Here is an 18,361-nt window from a genome sequence, read left to right as displayed (position 1 = left end):
TTATTTAAGTTGTGTCTTAAAAGACTTACCATAGGAGTTATATAGGTAATCGTCATGTTGAAAGTTTTCTATTTTTTTTTCTTAAAATTATAAAAACATGCATGAATGAGAAATATGTGTGCATGATAGATAGAGATGATCTCAAATGCGAACCGATTGCTAGATTTGAAATTTCGGATACATGCGTGAGGTACACAACCAATGGATGCTCTCTAACCTAATTACATTAAGCAAGTAATTAGGTTTAAATGTTAGATAACAAATTTTGATTAATATGTTGGACTTACAATTTGGGATTAATGGGGGCAGGCCGACGATATTATGCTTTTGTGTCATGATTAATCATCTTAATTAAGAATCACATCAACTCAAGCATGGGAGGTTTGTCAAAATCTTATAAGATAATCTTTAAAAAATAAAAAAAAAATTATTACATTAAATGACATGCATGATGTTCATATGTAAAATCAAATCTCACGATCAAATTCTAGAATTTAAACATCATTAAAGTGGAAATATTTTTTTTTTATATTGATTTTGTTTCTTCTTGGAAACCTTGAATATTTAGTTTGTTGTTCATAATACTTCATAAATAATATGGTGTAATTTCTCATAAAAACCCGAAATTTGACACAGTAAAATAACAGTGATGATTTCCTCACCAAACAATGATTTGGCTGTGATTAGTTTCTCAATTCATACATCACTCTACATTGCCATAATATCTTTGCTTTCATTCAATCTTCTCTTGCATTCTTCCGTAAACTACATTGAGGAGAAAGAGTTAATGAAGCATAATATTCTATACATGTAGTAATTTTTATGTGTACATTATAATAATTAATTAAAGAACATTTTACATGTCGCAAGATGATCATCTTGACAACAATGCCAAATAATTTCATGGATACTTCACACATCCTCGAAGCCAAAAATATTTCATGCAGCAAATCTTGTCATTTGTGCACCTTTGCTTCTGTGGAGCTCATGCATCTCCATCCTATACCCTCTCTCTCTCCCTCTTCTGTTGAAGACAAAATGAGTCTAAGTATAAGTAGATAAGAGTTAGGGTTGACAATACAAATATATATATATATATATATATATATATATATATATATATATATATATATATATATATATATATATATATATATATGTATGTTTGTATATAAGAGTATTTCTTTACCATGTATGGTCGAGAAGAGGTGGAACTTCAAACTATTTTTGTCGTGCCTCTTCCTTATCAACCAATGGAGAATCTGATATTAAGAAAAATATTAGCACAAATAATTTCATTAAGATCGTCGCTATTTATTGGTGTAAGAATTAATCGTTCAAATTAATTTTGATACATACTGTTGCTTCATGATGATGGGTAAGTTGGGATCAAACTCTGAACCTCAATAATAATTACTGAAGCTCACAATTCATTTGTGAAACTTGTTTGAGATTACGAACGAACGATGTCTTTAAGAGATAGGAAGTTGGTGTGTAAAAATTTTGTAGCATCGTCACCCAATTTATAGTGTGAATCAACTTGTGATTCATTGCATCGACAATAATAAATAATTTTAATATTATTTTAGATATGGTCTAAAAACCTATAAGGGTGTAGACGAAAATGTATATGGAGATACACTAGGCGAGAGAATATTTCTATGCCAGAGATAAATATAAAAAAAAAACGTCCAAGAGATTAGTTTCATATTACTAAATATAAAAAAAAAATAGGTGATATGCATCAATGGATATAAGAATTGTTTTAAGCTTTATATTGAAAGTCCTTTTTTTTTTAAATAATAATAAAGACATGAATCAATGAAAAATAGGTGTGCATGAACGAATAGATGCCCTCAAAATATTAATATTTAGTTTTATTGATGAGCTAAGTCCATAACATTGACCATTCAAATTAAGCTCATAATTTTGATTCATGAGCTCGTCTCTTTAGACCTTTTTCATCATCATTTTGGTTTTTTTTTTTTTTGCTAAATATTTTGAAAAGTAATATATTTAAATCCATGGAATTATTAAGAGGATATGTCACCGGTTAATCACTTATATTAGTATTTTTTAGCATCGTAGAGTGTTATAAAAGCTACAATTTTTAATTAAATGATGATGTACAACCATTTCCATGGATTATACTAATCTAAAACTAAGTTATATGGAATTGTAACTAAATTATGACATTTAAACGATGAGACTTTTATATTACCCCATGAAACCATAAAAAGAACAAATCAATATACAAATGTACGAATATGCATGCCAAGATGTGTTTGTACGAAGCCTCGCATGTGTATGAACCCGATTCATTTCCTTTTTTGTTTATAACCCAAAGGAAGATGTTTCCATGCTTGTTGTAGAACAAGCAATTCCATATCCATCGTATGATTCATTCATCATTAGAAGTGTGTTTTCTTGTTGATATCTACTTGCATTTGTGTCCTGCCAACCCATCTCAACATTAAGTTTTGACATAGGTAACATGCCATGTGGACAATAAATGCCTAATTGACATCATATCATTGTCTTATTACCATACACTTCATTAACCATATCATCATCGAATCGAATCTCTAGTTACTAAAACTTTCGATCTTCTAGAATGGATCAAGTTTGCGTAATGTATATGGTTACGATACTCTCTCCGTAAATAGGGGCAGCTCTTCTTCCGCTTCTATCGTTTCTTTATAAATTTATGAAACCCTAATAAAATTGAAAAGAGAGGAAAAATGTTAGTCCAAATAACTTTAGATAAAAAAAAACTATTTATCAAGTAAGTGTCATATATTCAAATTAATTTTGAAACATACCATTATCTACTGATAGACAAGTTGAGATCAAACTCTGAACCTCGATAGTAACCTTCGAATCATACCACGATCAGGACTCATTCCGGTAACTTTCTTGAAATTAAAGACGACAAAGATAGAGAACAAAAAATAATAATTATTACATGAAAAAATTTAATAGTATGGTCTCCCAATTTATAGTCTCAATCACTCGGTTAGATTCATTGCATTCACTACAAAAGATTCCCATATTATTTTAGTCATGCTTTAAGGACCTACTACAATGGTTATATATAAACATGCACATGGGATGTATTAGTATGAGTCTCCACTAATACATGAATCTATTCTCCATTGTTATAACTATTCTATATATATCATCCAATTTTGTTTCTAACTAATCACTTGTAATCACAATGAATATTATTATCTTTAACATTATGATAGTTTATTTAAGAGTAAATTAAATTTTTACATAAATCCATTTTGGAGAGATATGCATGTTAAGCAAAAAAATAAATCATATTTAAAAATTAAATATTAAATATTTAAAAAAACTTGCACATTAATCTTGTAATGTTGCATGTAACCATGTAAAGAGGGAATCAGTGCACAAAAAGCATGAGATATACATGTGCATGACTAAATAAATGCTCTCAAATATGATTTTGATAGCAAGTAGCTAGATTTGAATTTTGCATAATAAGCTTGGATTAATGTGTGGGCGTGTAATATTGCACCTTAAAATCATGCTCATCTTAATCATCTTGTCAATATTAATAATATTAAGAAAAAAATAGATTGGTATCACTAAGGTAAGGATGATCACGGCTCTATCTGAATTAAAATCAAATCGAGTTAATGGTATAAATCAGGAGGATCATACGAATCAATTTTGATTCTTAGAAACTAAAATTTAAAACAGATTTGATAGTCTCAAATCTTATAAATAAAAAATAAAAAATATAAATATGTTGCAGAGTGGTTAATACTTTAGGCTTAGAGTTGAATGATGTGGGTTTGGTAGAGTAATTTATTTATTTATTTTATCAATTTAAACTGATAGATAGAAATTTTGATTCCTAAACCGAACCTATCTCGAACCGATTTAATTTAATTTTACAAATTCGAATGAACCATGGATATGAAAGAAATTAATGAAAATCTTGTTTTATTATTCCTTTTAAGAGATGTAGCTTATAATTTCTTACTCATTTAACTTGTTTTATTATTAACATTATGATAATTGATAGGCTTAAACATTTAACTTGTTTTATTATTCCTTACTCATCTACATTTTATTTTATGGGAGAGAGGGATAGTGGCGGAGTCTCTCACATTATATCCATCGATTATTATTATTTTTTCCTTTGATCGGTTTTGGTTTATCGAATAAAAAATCAATCATTTTTCCAATACTCTTTTAGTCGTCCTCTAAAGAGTACCTTCTTTTATGTGTTAGATAATACATACATACATATAAATGTATTAGCACGAGTATTGACCTACACATGAATCTAATTAAGAAGATATACACATCCTCGCTCTAATCTTTATATTAAAATGTCTTCTATTTGTTTTGGGTAACCAAATAGAGTGAAATCTAAGGCAAGTATAAGATTATTAAGTTTTAATTCATAAGCTAACCTTATAATTTCGACCAATCAAATCAAGCTCATAATTTATACTTCTTACTCGAAACATTCAATCGAAGATGATGAAAAACGTTAACCATCTAAAGTATATATTCATTCATTACAGTAACACTGTATAAATTATCAAATTTGATCTTACTAGATTAGTAATAAAATGAGAGGTCTCATTAGCCAACTTTGTGTATCATGTTTTTCTATACATTATCATAAAAATCTTTCAACAATTTATAATATTAACATTAGAAGAAAAAAAAAAATCACTAGGGTCAGATAATTTTGAGTTAAGTCAATTTGATTTAAACAACCCAGATATGAGATAAATATGACTAATCAAAGTTGGCTCGACCACCAAGGATGAGCTGATTTGACTTGATTAACTTAGGTCAAGTTAAATTAGTCTGATCTTATAGTCTTATTACAAGTGATGGCCACACAACTTACCTAATTCTATTAAAAAGTATAATATAAGTGTATATAAAGCTTTTCTATTTATGACATTCAACTTATCCCAAAATAGTTTCTATTTAAGATTTTATGTATAATTCATTTGCCTGCGAAGAGAAAGTAATCCAATCCACGCACAACGTCACTTTTTTTTTTTAATACAAGTGATAAGTGGAGATCTTTAATCGTACATTATGCTTTGGAATTAAAAAAATATTTATACTAAAACATAATGAAATGCAAATGATATGACTATTATCGTTAACCAATCACGATGCGATATGTAAGATCCATTCAACACCAATTAGATTTGTCACATCAATCATGAAAGATTAGAAAGAGTTTACTAGGCGCACCAAATCAACTAAGCATCTTAAGATATACATTTTTATTATATCGATAGTTATAAGAATCACACTATATATAAAGTGGTCTTCATATATGTTTTTATTTAAATAGACTAACGAAAGATTTATGAGATTGATGCTTATAAACACTTATTGTGTTGATTATCGGTGATATGTTGTCGAACAAACTCTAACATAATATTTTATATTAAAAAAAAAGTACGAAATTCAAATATCTTCCGCTCTCAAATTAAAACAAAACAAAAGACATTATCCACTTTTGAAAAAGCATTCGAGACACAATAGTCGGATCGAATCGATTTTATTAAAATAAAATGATAATAAAATTAATTATATTCTAATGTCTTACGATCATGGGAGGTTATACCTACTCCATGTTTGCACCGTAATTTTATTTCTTTCATATTTTCTTAAAATAAGAATGTTATAAACATAAATAATCATATGCATCATTCATTCACGAGAGAGAGAGAGAGAGGGGGATCCTCGGACGTTATGTTCGTCGTTTTTCTTTTCTTTTCTTTTTTTATCACTTAGTGGTTTTGCCTTTTAAAATCCATTGGTTTGTCCCAACCCTAATGCATAATCTTATCTCCCAACCCTAATGCATAATCTTAGGTTCTTGAAGCATAAAAATCTATTTTTGTAAAAAAAAAATATTGATACTTGGGAAATTTTTTTTTCATATCCTCATCTTTTAGAGAAACAAAAAGAAGACAGTGTTCTATATACTACAAATCAAATCATCTCCACATATATATATATATATATATATATATATATATATATATATATATATATATATATATATATATATATATATATATATATATATATATATATATATATATATATATATATATATATATATATATATGTCAAATTATTTCATTGACATACAAATGCTCCGTATCCATAATTTTAAACTCAAGCATGCTAATATTCTTTTCTCTCAAATTTGATTACTCATACTTGATTTACATTTGTTGAATCCATCTTATATCCTCCTCCTCTTTCAAGTCTTATCTATAAAATATCAAAAATAATAAAATTAAATATAAATAGACAAGAGTAAGAATGATAATAAAAAATTTTATTTTTTGTGAATCCAAATTCTCACCATGAGATTTGACGAGGAAAATCACATTCCCAAATTCTTTTATGTTTTAAAAATTTCATGTTACAATATTGGGAATCTAAGTTCAAATGAACAACACGTCAGATATCTTGCCTAATGATAAATAAGTTAGGATCGGACTCTAAACCTTAATTATGATATTTGAAATCTCACCAACCCATTCTTACTATCTTGAACCAATTTGAGATGATGAAATTATAATTAAAAAAAAAAAAGATTGTATGCATAAACTTGGTGACGTGGATTCCAATTTATAGTCTTAACCAATTTTCTTGATTAATTTCATGTGGGTGTGCTCAAAGCCATGCATATGAACAAATACATGGTCCTAAAGATTAAGAGCGCAAGTGTCATATATGAACTTTATCTTGCTTAAGGGACTGTGGTCTTAATTTTGACCTCTCAGTTTTCGTCTGTAATTTTGACTTCTCAATTGGGCCGATAGGTTTGACCGATGGGCTGGTCCGGGCCGGATCTTCTAACCTTTAACTATTTGAGCCGGGTCGGATCTTTTAACCCATTATAAGCTCATCATTCCTTACTGACCGCTGGATCAACATGCGAGCCATCAATCTTGCTTGTCTAATTCCATCGGATCTTTTAACCCCTCCTCTCTTCTCTCTCTCATCGTCGCGCCTAAACCCTTGCGGCGATCGCAGCAGCAGCCATGGCGGTCGGGGGTTGATGGCGCGCTCGAAGCAAAAGAAGGTGAGGAGGAACCTCACGAGCGGGAAGAGCGAGAGCCTGGCGCCGACACCTAAAGCTTGCGTCGGAAGAATAGAGTGCAAGGGGCGGCACCGCACGAACGGGGAGACGGCGCCATCGTTCCTTCGACCGTTCCATGCTACCGATTTAGTAGCAGTCGACAGCACTAAAAGATAACGGCCGTTATTTTTCATCAATTTACGCAGGCTAGCAACAATTTGGTTACAACGTCCGTTATAACGACCGCAGGGGGTTCGGTATACGAAAACGTCTGCCTTCCGATATATCGTTTCTCCCCTCGGCGGTATCGACGACGTCATAAACCGCGGTTCGTTCCCCTTTCGTAGTCGCTGGAGAAACAGAAGCAGATCCCCGGGAAAGGGGACGGCGGGGAAGGGAGAGAGGAAGACGTGCGACGAGCGATGCAGCTGTGTTCGTGCTTCGGTCCTTCGAAGGCCGAGAGGCAGAGCCGCCGAAGCCGCTCAGAAGAGGCAATTCCCCTTCCCAAATCCCCCTTCTCCCCTTCTTGCCTCTATATCTTTTCTTATGATCCCTGAGTTATTTGTAGCAACGAAGTCTTCTCTCGATTTGTATGGATCGAAGTTTCTCTGATCGGTGAATTGCAGGCAGGAGCAATTTGACAAGTCGGCCGCCGGGAGGGCAGCCCGAGCGCAGATAGCGGCAACAAAGAAATCCATCGAGCCGAGCAAAGGAGAACCTGTTCTCAAGGTAACGTAGATCCCATTGATTATTAATTTCCTTTTTGTGTTCCGTCAGCAGAGAACAAAATGCTTGTTTCTTCTGTTGATATTATCCTTACCTGAAATTTTGGGCGTCGTGGTTGCAGTGGCGGATGGGATGATTACTCTCTTTTTGTGGATAATTAACAGCAAAGTCGTAAGTTAATATCTCTAATTCAATAGTAAATAATCACGAAAAGGCTTTATCTAAAATCATAATTTATCATCTTAAGAATGAAATAACTTAAGCACATACAAAGGGAAATGCTTCAGAGAAGTGGGTAAAGGTTTATAAGATGCTATGATTAAAGATCAGCCATAATAATTTACAAACACTTTGGGGAAGAAAAATCGTAATGGTAGGCAGACCCTATTTTAGTTTCTTCTCTTCCATTTTAGTAGTTCTCAATGAAATATTTTATACTTTCTTGTTGTCATAGCATTGCTTTAACTAAATGGAGGAAGCTTACACTATAAGAAAAAGGTTTACTTGCAACAACAGCTGATTAGGAGGCGGTGGATTCTACTAGCAACTTGAAATTGACTTTAACATTTGACCATCTAATTCTTAGTTTTTTTTTCTTATGCTTCAGAATGGTCTTGTGAAATAGCACATCGGAATAAGTATTCTGAGAATAAGTTGATCAATGGATTGTTAGGACAGATGTATGACTGTGAGATTTGTATTTATTAGAAAGCATGTGTTTTGTCCTTGTTTTCTTCTTAGAAGCTTTAACTATTCAACTAGTGTATAATAGTTCACTACCATGGTGTAATTGCTTATAAAAATGAGGAATTAGTCATAGTAAGAAAAGGTGATGTACTGTATGCATGAGCAAACTGCGTTAGTGCTCCATTACTTTCTTTGTTAACACTACAAAGTACTGCATGCATGTATATACTATTGTATTGTTTTAATTTTTTTTATCTCACTAATGCATGAGCATCTAGGTTCCAAGAAGACCATATGTGCATATTGCTTTCTCGAATTTGTGGCTTTTAAGCGTAAGAATTCCAACTGATCCATTGTTCCACTCTCATACATTGCAAGATCAACTATTGCTTCAGCTTCCCTTAAGTACTGTTCTGCCGAGACTATGAGGGCTAAAAGCTTCCAACCCCTCACTGAGCTTCCAGCCACCATATCAAGATACTTTGTTGCATTTTCTAAAGCTATAGGAAGGTTCCGCTGTACAGTGCTTTCTTTCCCTGGCAAGGCTATACACCACCTCAGAATCATTTTTCTCAATGTTTGCAGCATGTTGAAGTGTCTTCAAAGATTCATTCTGTAATTTTAGTCTTGGTGAATCAGAGACGGACAATCAAAGACGCACAATTTCCATAACAAACATCAAGCAAGTGGTTGGTGACACCAAGAAAATGTTTTTGATTTTGGAAAATCTCATTTGCCTTCATTGCATATTTTGCCCCTTCCCATCCATGCATGCAATGGACGTTTACAGCACAACTTAGCTCCTCCTAATATGACTGATGGAAGATGAGGTTTGTGCTTCTTTTCTGAGTAGCTGAATGTCTTGCTTCAAAGATACATTTAATGCATCATCATCCAGACCAGCAGCATGGTGACAAAGCGCCAGTACATACCATCTGGCAAAATCTGTTCTACATGACCTGCCATAAATGAGATGATTCATGATCTCAGGGTCCCAACTTATTTCTTGAAAGGTCACCTTTCTCATGAGTATCACCAACAGAAGAATTGCTTCCTCTATGTTAGACGTTGAAGTTGCGGAGGCAGGCTTGCTTAATTCAGCACCACCATAGAGCAGAGCAACTGCCAGGTCTTTCTGTAAGCTAGCTAGCCCACCCATGGCTTCATTAGGAAGGGCTTGGCGACATGCAGCAATAGCTTCTTCCTCAAGAAATCCTGCTTGGGAAACAATTCTGGAGCTTTGTGAAACATTTCTTTCAACTTGCTATCATCTCCAATTCATTCAGGTATGCCATGCGGCCAAGTAGATTCAACAATGTCGACAATAGTTTTACATTCAAATGCAGCATCTGCCACAAAAGTTCATAGGCAGATGCTAGTTGTTCATAATACTTCATAAATAATATGGTGTAATTTCTCATACAAACCCGAAATTTGACACAGTAAAAGAGTAGTGACGATTTCCTCACCAAACAATGATTTGGCTGCCATTAGTTTCTCAATTCATACATCACTCTACATTGCCATAATATCTTTGCTTTCATTCGATCTTCTCTTGCATTCTTCCGTAAACTACATTGACGAGAGAATTAATGAAGCATAAGATTCTAACTCTCATATGTTAGAGAGAGAGAGAGAGAGAGAGAGAGAGAGAGAGAGAGAGAAAGAAGGAAGAAGAAGATCGGGTGATGTGTACATTACAATAATTAATTAAAGAGCATTTTACATGTCGCAAGATGATCATCTTGACAATAATGCCAAATAATTTCATGGATACTTCACACATCCTCGAAGCCAAAAAATAATTCATGCAGCAAATCTCGGAGGGGTATAATGTCAGCAAATCTTGTCATTTGTGCACCTTTGCTTCTGTGGAGCTCATGCATGTCCATCTTTTACCCTCTCCCTCTCCCTCTGTTGAAGACAAATGAGTCTCAAGTATAAGTACATAAGAGTTAGGGTTGATAATACAAATATATATGTATGTTTGTATATAAGAGTATTTCTTTACCATGTTTCGTCGAGAAGAGGTGGAACTTCAAAATTTTTTTGTCGTGCCTCTTCCTTCTCTACCATCGGAAAATCTGATATTAAGAAAAAAAAAACAAGAAAAATATTAGCACAAATAATTTCATTAAGATCGTCGCTATTTATTGGTGTAAGAATTAATCGTTCAAATTAATTTTGATACATACTACTGCTTCGTGATGATGGGTAAGTTGGGATCAAACTCTGAACCTCAATAATAATTAATGAAGCTCATAACTCATTTGTGAAACTTGTTTGAGATTACGAACATAACTCATTTGTGAAACTTGTTCGAGATTACGAACGAACAATGTTTTAAGAGATGGGAAGTTGGTGTGCAAAAATTTTGTAGCATCATCACCTAATTTATAGTGTGAATCAACTTGTGAATGCATGGACGATAGCAAATAATTTCAATAATATTTTAGATATGGTCTAAAAATCTATAGGGGTGTAAACAAAAATGTATCATGAGATACACTACGTGAGAGAATACTTCTGTGTCAGAGATAAAGATAAAAAAAGATGTCCAAGAGGTTAGTTTTATATTACTAAATATAACAAAAAAAATAGGTGATATGCATCAATGGATATAAGAATTGTTTTATTCTTTCTATTGAAAGTCCTAATTTATTTTTTGAAAAAATAATAAAGACATGAATGGAAAATAGGTGTGCATGAACGAATAGATGCCCTCAAAATATTAATATTTAGTTTTATTGATGAGCTAATCCCATAACATTGACCATTCAAATTAAGCTCATAATTTTGATTCATGAGCTCGTCTCTTTAGACTTTTTCATCATCATTTTGGTTTTTTTTTTTTTTGCTAAATATTTTGAAAAGTAATATATTTAAATCCATGGAATTATTTAGATCCTCCGAATTTGTCATCGATTAATCACTTATATTAGCATCGCAGAGTGTTATAAAAGCTATATTTTTAATTAAATGATGGTGTACAACCATTTCGAAATATTATACTAATCTAAAACTAAGTTATATGGAATCATAACTAAATTATGACATATAAATTATAATACTTTTATATTACCCCATGCAACCATAAAAAAACCAAATCGATATACAAATGTACCAATATGCATGCCAAGATGTGTTTGTAGGAAGCCTCGCATGTATATGAACCCGATTCATCTCTATTTTCTCTTTAAAATCCAAAGAAAGGTGTTTCCATGCTTGTTGTAGAACAAGCAATTCCATATGCATCATATGATTCATTCAATCATTAGACTGTGTTTTTTTGTTGATATCTACTTGCATTTGTGTCCTGCCAATCCATCTCAACATTAGGTTTTGACATGTCACGTGGACAATAAATGCCTAATTGACATCATATCATTGCCTTATTACCATTCACTTCATTAACCCTTGTCATCGTCGAATCAAATCTCCAATTACTAAAACATTCGATATTCTAGAATGGATCGAGTTCGCATAATGTATATGGTTAGGACACTCTCTCCATATATATAGGGGCAGCTCTTCTTCCGTTTCTATCATTTCTTTATGAATTTATGAAACCCTAATAAAATTGAAAAGAGAGGAAAAATGTTAGTCCAAATAACCTTATATAAACAAATAAAACTATTTATCAAGCAAGTGTCATAAATTCAAATTAATTTTGAAACATACCCTTATCTACTGATAGACAAGTTGAGATCAAACTCTGAATCTCGATAGGAACCTTCGAACCATACCACGATTAGGACTCATTCTGGTAACTTTCTTGAAATTAAAGACGACAAAGATAGAGAACCTAAAAAGAAAATTATTGTATGGAAGAATTTAATAGCATAGTCTCCCATTTTATAGTATGAATCACTCGTTGATTCATTGTATTGACCGTAAAAGATTCCCATATTATTTTAGCGATGCTTTAAGGACGTACGACAATGGTTGTATATAAACATGCACATGGGGATGTATTGGTATGAGTCTCCACTAATACCTGAATCTAACCGAGGTATGCAAATCCTTATAATCGCAATGAATATTATTATCTTTAACATTATGATAGTTTATTTAAGAGTAAATTAAATATTTACATATATCCATTTTGGAGTGATATGCATGTTAAGCAAAAAAATAAACCACATTTAAAAATTAAATATTAAAAAAAAACTTACACATTAATCTTGTAATGTTGCATGTAACTATATAAAGAGTGAATCAGTTATGATTTTAATAGCCAAGTAGCTAGATTTGAATTTTGCATAATAAGCTTGGATTAATGGGTGGGCGTGTAATATTACATTTTAAAATCCAGCTCATCTTAATTAACTTGTCAATATTAAAAATATTAAGAAAGAATAGTTTGGTATCAATAAGATAGGGGTGATCAAGGTTCCATTTGAATTAGAATTGAATCGAGTACGATTAGAGACAAAATTAGAATCAGGCGGATCATATGATTCAATTTTGATTCTTAGAAACTAAAATTTAAAACAGATTTGATTAGTTTCAAATTGTATAAATAAAAAAATAAAAAAAATAAATATGTTGCATAGTGGTTAATACTTTAGGCTTAGAGTTTAATGGTGTGGGTTTGGTAGAGTAATTTATTTATTTATTTATTTATATCAATTTAAACTGATAGATAGAATCGAATGAACTATGGATGTGAAAGAAAGTAATGAAAACCTTGTTTTATAATTCCTTTTAAGAGATGTAGCTTATAATTTCTAACTCATTTAACTTGTTTTATTATTAATATTATGATAATTGATAGGCTTAAACATTTAACTTGTTTTATTATTCCTTACTCATCTAGTAGATGCGTTACATTATATCCATCATTTTTTTTTTTCCTTTGATAACTATTTGGTTTTGGTTTATCAAAAGATGAATAAAATATCAAACGTTTTTTCAATATTATTTTAATCATTCTCTAAAAATGTACCTTCTTAAGTGTTAGATAATACATGCGAAATGTAATGACATGAGTATTGACCTACACATGAATCTAATCAATAAGATATGCACACCCTCACTCTAATCTTTACGTTAAAGGTCTTCTATTTATCTTCGGTAATAAAAAAGACATACACCGGTGAGAAAGATATGTGCATGAACATATTAGTTACTCTCCAAATCTAAGATTGTTAAGTTTTAATTCACAGGCTAACCTTATAATTTCGGCCAATCAAATCAAACTCATAATTTATACTTTTACTCGAAATATTCTATTATTCACTATATAAATTATCAAATTTGATCTTATTAGATTAGTAATAAAATGAGATATCCTGTTTCCATATTATGTTATCTTAAAAATCTTTATACAATTTATAATATTGATATTAGAAAAAAAAATCATAAGAGTTAGACAATTTAGAGTTAAGTCGATTTGGTCTAACCAACTCATGTAAGATAAATACGATCAACCCATATCAGATCTCAAATGAGACAAATATGATCAATTAAAATTGGGATCAGACAAGCTCGAGTAGCTCAGCTTAGATCAATTTGGCTCGACTAACCTAGGATAGTTGATACAATACCAATGTATATAAAACAAATTAAATTTTATTAAATCAAAATGATAATAAAATTAATTATATTCTAATGGCTTACTTCTCAAATTAATTGATTATGGGAGGTTATACCTACCTACTCCATATTTGCACCGTAATTTTATTTCTGACATATTATCTTAAAACAAGAATATTATGAATATAAATAATCATGTGCATCATTTTTTTTGTTTATCATTTTTTTTTCTTTTTTTATCAGTTAGTGGTTTTGCTTTTTAAAATCCATTGGTTTGTCCCAACGGGAGGAATCAATCAAATCAATTACTTACTTTAATCTTAAACTCATGATAATACACTTTAATTGTTGAAAAATATTTATAAATAAGCACCTGATTTTCAAGTCAAGTGAATCCTTAATAAGTGCAGAAATGTTCCTTTGGGGTTAACTTCAATTGATTCTGAGGTTTGGAATTTTTCCTCTAATCTCCCAATCCTAATGCATAATCTTTGATTCTTGAAGCATAAAAATTTATTTTCTAAGAAAAAAAACATATTAATATTTGGGCAAAAAATAAATTTCCACATCCTCATCTTTTAGAGAGACAAAAAGAAGATGGAGTAATGTGTACATTATATTACACTTGTTCTGCATATTACAAATCAAATCATCTCCACATACGACATACAAATGCTCCATATCCATAATTCTGAACTCAACTCAAGCATGCTAATATTCTTTTCCCTCAAATTTGATTACTCATATTTGTTTTGCATTTGTTGAATCCAAGTGTGTTCATCTTATATCCTCCTTCTCTTTCAAAGTCTTACCTGTAAAATATCAAAAATAATAAAATTAAATATAAATAGACAATAGTAAGAATGATAATAGAAAATTTTATTTGTCATGAATCCTTATTCTCACCATAAGATTTTATGAGGAAAAGCACATTCCCAAATTCTTTTATGCTTTAAGAATTTCATGTCACAATGTTGGGAATCTAAATTCAAGTGAACAACACTTTGGATATTTTACCTAATGATAGGTAAATTGGGATCGGACTCTAAACCTCAACTATGATAATCGAAATCTCACTACCACCAAGATTCATTCTTACAATCTCGACCCGATTCGAGGTGATAAAATTATAATTAAAAAAAATAAGATCGTATGCATAAACTTAGTGGTGTGGTATCCAATTTATAGTCTGAACCATTTTCTTGATTCATTGCATCTACGGTAAATAATTCTAAAATTATTTAAGTCATGCCCTAAAGGCCTACCATAATAAGCGTTATATGTGGTCTTAATAAGCCCTAAAATTGCTCAAAGCCATGCATATGAACAAATACATGCTCCTAAAGATTAAGAGCGCAAGTGTCAGATTTGAACTTTTGTCTTGCTTAACGGACTGTGCTCTTAATTTTGACCTCTCAGATTGGATCATTAATTTTGACTTCTTAATTGGGCCGATAATTTGACCCATGGGCTGGTCCGGGCCGGATCTTCTAACCTATAACCATTTGAGCCGGGCCGGATCTTTTAACTCATTGTAAGCTCATCATTCCTGACTGACCGCTAGATCAACACGCGAGCCATCAATCTTGCGTGTCTAATTCCATCGGATGGCTGAGATAGAAAGCTCGTTGGTTTATAAGGCAAGCCTTCCCACCCTCTCCCCTCTCTCCCTCTCATCGTCGCGCCTAAACCCTTGCGGCGATCGCAGCAGCAGCCATGGCGGTCGGGTGAGTCTGCCATCTCTATCCAATTCGCTAACCCGCGTATCCTTCGCCTTCTTAGCTTTCTTCTTAAGTCGACCTTTTCGTCTCCGTCCATCCTTGCAGGAAGAACAAGAGGATCTCGAAGGGGAAGAAGAAGACGTAGTAAGTTTAGCTGCATTCCTCTTCTTTTCGCTCCTCTCTCTCTTTCTCTGACTCCGATTGATCATGTTGCGTACGATGGTGTTGATCCGGTGGGTCTGTTCAGGGTCGACCCGTTCGCCAAGAAGGATTGGTACGACATCAAGGCTCCCTCCGTCCGTCTTCAGCGTGAGGAACATCGGCAAGACCCTCGTCTCGAGGACGCAGGGCCCCAAGGTGTGTAATCATGGTTGATTTACAACTATTCTTCTAGTTTGACCTCGTTGTGTTCCGCTTTTATGCTTGGTGATGACGTCGAATTTGTTCGATTTGACATCTTTTTTGTGCTTCGGGGTCTCAGAAATTGATTCAGGTTTAAGGGGAATAAAGCATTGAGTATGAAATGAAATTGAGAGCACATGTTTTGCTCAGTAACTTGTTATTCGTGGTGGATTCTCGTCGCTTGTTAGTGGTTGATTACCCTTGCGCGTTTCAAGGAAGCTTTTGTGAAAGCTCTGGTATGGAACCTATTTTGTGATTGTAATGTCATTGGAGGAAAACCAATTCGATAAGAGAGGAATTTGATGACTTAATTTTATCCTCTTCCAGTTCTTGAGGTCTTATGCAACTAAAAACTATACTTGGATTTCAGGTGATATGTTACATGAGGAAACAAAGGAATCAATGCATATGGAGGAATTCAAGGGAAAAAGATCCAAGTCTACAATGCATGGTCCTGCTGCACATCCGAGCTCCATAACTTGGGTTAGATCACTTGTCATTGGACAAACTAACCAATGTATATGTTGGTGAACTGAGGTATACATGGAGGGTGAGGACTGTTCTGGATTATACGATCGTACTTTCATCACTGTCATACTCGTCTAGCTTTCTTCTCATGCATCGTTCATGATCTAGATATCGGTCATATGGTTGCATCTCCATGGTTGTCTCATAGTTTGCCCCTCCAATCTTCTTCGGATGTATCAGTTATACCTTGATTTCCTACTGAGAACTGTTCATGCACTGATACTGCTTGTCTTTTTGCATCAGATTGCATCTGAGGGTCTCAAGCACAGAGGATGTGCAAGGAAAGACTGTGCTTACCAACTTCTGGGTATGGCCTCTTTCATCCTTGTGATTGCTTAACTCTTGGCTCTTGGTGTTGATCGCATCTGTCTCCAGGGCATGGACTTAACGACTGACGAGCTCAGATACCCGGTGCGGAAGTGGCAGACTCTGATTGAAGCTCATGTTGACCTGAAGACTATCTGACAATTACACTCTGAGAGTGTTCTGAATTGGTTCCACCAAGAGATGCCCCGGTCAGGTCAAGCGCACTTGTTATGCTCGATCCAGTCAGATTAGACAGGTACTTCATTCACCGGCATAGTTCATATTTTTTCCTGCAGTGATCATTGGTGGGAGGATCATGGTTTTGTTTCAGATATGTCACAAGATGAGGGAGATTATGATCAATCAAACCACAAACGTGTGATCTGAAAGGTTTGATGCAGAAATTCACACCCGAGATGATTGGGAAGGAGATTGAGAAAGCTACCACAAGCATTTTCCCGCTTCCAAATGTGTATATCCGCAAAGTCAAAATCTTGAAGGCCCCCAAATTTGGCTTGGGAAAACTTATGGAGGTATACTCATAATTCTTTATCTAATGTATCGGTCTGCATTTGAACGCAAAGAACTTGTATGCATCAAAAATATGGATCAGTGGATCTCATTTTGTATTGAAGTGCTAAGATCAATTTGGCTGTGGTTTTTGATGCTGTTGGCAATTTCAGGTCCGTGATGACTAGAAGGAGGATGTCGGCATCAAGAAGATATCCAGATGGAAGGTGAAGCAGAAGTTGTTGGGGCATAGAAGAGGTGCCTTCCATCTCAACGGGAATTGCTTTTAGAAACTGGTGGCGACGATGAGCAGCGAGCAACGTAAGACGAATCGGGATTGGAAGAGAGATTAAAAAGGCAACTGTCAAAATTCAAGAACCAATTTGTTTCGGGAGAATCAATTTGTTTTGGGATGGTTTGAGTCATAGTATGCGATACCGAATGTTACCACCCGGTATGTACCGATCCGACGGCATACTGGTATGCAGATCGCTTGGTACCGGACGGAACATACTACAGTGCTACAATAAAGAAGAAAATATATAAAACTGTTCGGTATACCTTGGTGTACCGCTTGGTACGCTCTGATGTATCGCTTGGTACGTCGATATCGTATCGTACTGAGCTAATCTTAAAACAACGATACGATACGATATTGCATACCTTGGTTTGAGTTTACTACAGGATGCTAATAGTCTTTGTTGACACAATGCTTGAGACAACACAAATGATAGTCTTTGTTGACACATACATGATGGCTGATTCTTTCTTATTTTTTTCCAATTTAAAAAAAAAACCCTACCTATGACCCGATGAAAACCCTAATTCAATG

The 18,361-nt window shown here is 33.3% G+C and overlaps 2 pseudogenes; one reads left to right on the top strand and one right to left on the bottom strand.

Moving 5' to 3' along the window:
• Positions 1–7,593: 7,593 nt before the first annotated feature.
• LOC135620446 (protein NPGR1-like) lies at positions 7,594–10,416 on the bottom strand (annotated as a pseudogene).
• Positions 10,417–15,778: 5,362 nt separating this feature from the next.
• Positions 15,779–18,279, top strand: LOC103995801 (small ribosomal subunit protein eS1-like; annotated as a pseudogene).
• The last annotated feature ends 82 nt before the right edge of the window (positions 18,280–18,361 follow it).

This window comes from Musa acuminata, chromosome BXJ2-8 (assembly GCF_036884655.1).
Source record: "Musa acuminata AAA Group cultivar baxijiao chromosome BXJ2-8, Cavendish_Baxijiao_AAA, whole genome shotgun sequence".
NCBI lineage: Eukaryota > Viridiplantae > Streptophyta > Magnoliopsida > Zingiberales > Musaceae > Musa > Musa acuminata.
Note: the sequence above shows the minus strand (reverse complement) of the source record. Positions and strands in the feature narration are given on the sequence as shown.